The sequence below is a fragment of the Chlorocebus sabaeus genome, chromosome X (genome assembly GCF_047675955.1).
Source record: "Chlorocebus sabaeus isolate Y175 chromosome X, mChlSab1.0.hap1, whole genome shotgun sequence".
Classification (NCBI taxonomy): Eukaryota; Metazoa; Chordata; class Mammalia; order Primates; family Cercopithecidae; genus Chlorocebus; species Chlorocebus sabaeus.
This window is the reverse complement of record NC_132933.1, coordinates 126,130,922-126,134,729: the sequence shown is the minus strand read 5'-3', so window position 1 is coordinate 126,134,729 and position 3,808 is coordinate 126,130,922. Positions and strand designations below refer to the sequence as shown.

The 3,808-nt window shown below is 33.8% G+C and overlaps 1 pseudogene; it reads left to right on the top strand.

The window, feature by feature from the left end:
* Window positions 1-311: 311 nt before the first annotated feature.
* LOC103231744 (large ribosomal subunit protein uL30 pseudogene) lies at window positions 312-1,070 on the top strand (annotated as a pseudogene).
* Window positions 1,071-3,808: the final 2,738 nt, after the last annotated feature.

The window sequence follows — 3,808 nt, the reverse complement described above, 5'->3', positions numbered from 1 at the left end:
TATGGTAATCATGGCATAATGATAGACAATAGTTCAATGGAATAGAATAAGTAATGCATATATATATACCCTCACTTAGACAGATAATTGATTTTTTTACCTAGTCATGCACACAGGCATTTGTGCACATGCACACACACATACACACATCAGTAGGAAAGTATAATCAACAGATGGTGCTGGAATAACTAGGACATGGAAAATCCATAAACCCTTACTGTTACCTCACAATATCCACAAAAATTGACATAATGTGAGTTATATACCTAAATATAAAAAAGCCAGACATGTCTCTTTTTCTCGCTGGAACCATGGAGGGTGTAGAAGAGAAGAGGAAGGTTCCTGCTGTGCCAGAAACCCTTAAGAAAAAGCAAAGACATTTCACAGAGCTGAAGATCAAGCGCCTGAGAAAGAAGTTTGCCCAAAAGATGCTTCGAAAGGCAAGGAGGAAGCTTATCTATGAAAAAGTGAAGCACTATCACAAGGAATATAGGCAGATGTACAGAACTGAAATTCAAATGACAAGGATGGCAAGAAAAACTGGCAACTTCTATGTACCTGCTGAACCCAAATTGGCGTTTGTCATCAGGATTAGAGGTATCAATGGTGTGAGGCCAAAGGTCCGAAAGGTGTTGCAGCTTCTTCGCCTTAGTCAAATCTTCAATGGAACCTTTGTGAAGCTCAACAAGGTTTCAGTTAACATGCTGAGGATTGTAGAGCCATATATTGCATGGGGGTACCCAAATCTGATGTCAGTAAATGAGTTAATCTACAAGCGTGGTTATGGTAAAATCAGTAAGAAGCGAATTGCTTTGACAGATAACGTTTTGATTGCTCGATCTCTTGGTAAATATGGCATCATCTGCATGGATGATCTGATTAACGAGATCTATACTGTTGGAAAATGCTTCAAAGAAGCAAATAACTTCCTGTGGTCCTTCAAATTATCTTCTCCACGAGGCAGAATGAAGAAAAAGACCACCCATTTTGTAGAAGATGGCGATGCTGGCAACAGGGAGGATGAGATCAACAGGCTTATTAAAAGAATGAACTAAGGTGTCTACCATGATTATTTTTCTAAGCTGGCCGGTTAATAAACAGTACCTGCTCTCAAAATGAAAAAGAAAAAAGCCAGATATATAAAACTTCGTGAAGAAAACATATAATATCTTTACTAACTTGAAGTAGGCAAAGATTTCTTAGCACGACATGAAACAATTACCATCACAGACAAAAAATTATACCTTAGATGTTATCAAAATGGAAACATTTTCACATCAAGAGATACAATTAAGAAAATTAATTCATAAACCACAGGCCTGGAGACATATGTGCAAATTATGTATGTGACAAAGCATTGGTATGCAGAATATACAAATTCACTAACTCAGCAAAGTAGTTATATACAATAGGCAAAAGTATTGAACAGGGACATTACAATGTAGCCATACATGAATAATGGTTACAGTGAAAAAGACTGACATCACCAAATATTGAAGAGGATAGAGAGCAACTGAAAGAAATCAAATGCAATGTTTTTTCTTTTGTTTTGTTTTTAAAATGGCACAACCATTTTTAAAACTGTGTGAAAGTTTCTAATGAAGTTAAACATATGCATATCCTATGATGAAGTAATTCAATTTCTAGGTATTTATCCAAAAGAAAAATCTTTTAATTCCCATTAAAACATTTGTACAGGAATGTTAATCGCAGTTTTATTCACAATAGCAAAAACTGGATGTAATTCAAGTATCTGTTAAGAGAATGAATAAACAGGTTATGGTGTATTATATAAAGGTACACTACTCAACAAGAAAAAGGACTAACCTACAGATACATTTAACATCATAAACATTACAATCACCGAAAGAATCTGGACACAAAATAGTATATAGTATATGATTTTTTATATGAAGTTCTAGAGCAGAAAACATTAACTTATTAGGAAACAAATTAGTAAAGTGGTTATTAGGGTTCTGAGTAGTTGACAGGAAAGGAGGAGGAGGAAAATCTGTGGGATGGAGGTGTGGGTTTCACCAGTATATGCATGTGTATGCATTTGTCAAAACTCATCAAATCTCACAGTTAAGATCTTTATATTTTAGGGCATGTAAATTTCAACACACACACAGAATTATAAAAAATAATACACTCAATTTGGGAATCTTACTTTTCACAGTCGTATGGGTTAGCAAATCTGAAACTATTTTACGTGTTTCTAGGCTTGAGAAAATAGATTAGTATATTGAGGATAATAGAAGCATATGCATTTTTCCACAGAGGTTGTGCTAATGTACACTCGCACCAATAGCATATAACAGTTATTGTTGTTCAACATCCTCATCAAAACCAGATACTTTATGCCTTTTTATTCTAGAAGCAAGCTGAATTTTAGTCCCCACTGCACATTTGGTCAGGAGTCTTTGTGTAAGACACTGTTTGCAGAGAATAGCTCTTAGAACAGCTGACTAGAATGTTCCAGCATATAAGGGATAAGTAAAAGAAAAATCAATGTTTGAATGAGAAAGAGCTACCAATAGAGCAGAAAGGCAAATAGGAAGAGCAGTATCATGGAGGCAAATGGAAAAGAACTAAAGGAAAGACTGATGAACAGTATTGAAGTTAGAAGTCTCACAAAAATAAAAACAATAAAGTGTTCATTTGATTTGGTGTTTAGGAAGTAACTGGTGTCATTAGTGAGACAAGAGTGACTGATTTAGAGTGTGTGGGGAGATGGATAAGGGTTTGGTGTAAGCTGGTTGCTATGAATTGAAGAAATAATGAAATATGTGAATATAAGCTTAAATACAAAGGACAGTTAGACCATAATTGAGAGAGGGATTTTATACCAAAATATTTTTTAAATGGATGTGTTCACTTGTTCATATAAAGATAAAGAGCCAAAAAAAAGAGTAGGGATTTTGAAAGAGTTAAATAGAATAAAAAAAATTCTGTGGATGATTGGAATATATAGGGTCTAGATAACAGTTTGGAGATAAGAGTAAGAGGGCCCAAGGCAAACTTAGGATCACTACCATTTATTTGGTGCTTATTTAATGTTTCGGGCACTATTCTATCTCATTTGTAAGCCTGAAAATGGTGTTATGAAAGAGTACTGTTTCATCATCACATAGCTAAGAAAACCAAAACACAGAGTCATAAAGTAACCTGTATGAATTGTACAATTAGGAAATTACAGAACCAGGGTTCGAAACCACATAATATAGCACCAAAAGCCAAGCTATTAATCACTACTGTCCATTGCCCTAGAATAGAAACTAAAGAGTAAAATGTATGATGGCACAGCTTGGTCCTTATTTGATACAGATAAACCTAGATTCAGGCTGAACAATCAATTCTTATCCAAAATTTCTTTCCAAGATTTGGCCTTTGCATTTGTTGTATTATAATTTTTTGATAGTATGAGTCCATAAAGTGTATATATCACAGAAAGATCCCTTGCCTTTAATACCAGAAAATTCCCTCAAATGTTAATAAAAACAGTATTCATTAACAAGTAAGTGCCTTTTTAATGTTGTTGCTAAGGTAAGTCTCATATTTGTTTATTAAAATATCTTCTGTTTTTCACACTACTGATTCCACATGAAGTCCGTTTATTAAAGAGTGCTTAAGATAGTGTAGAAATAAGAACATTAAAGAATAAACAGAAGTAAAATGTACTGCTAAAATTATTAAATAACCAAAAAAATAAGAATCATTCTTTCTTCATTTGTGTTTATAAATATCTCTCTTTATAAGTTATTAACAATGAGAGACAGACCCAATACTTATGAAGCAATTGTTACAG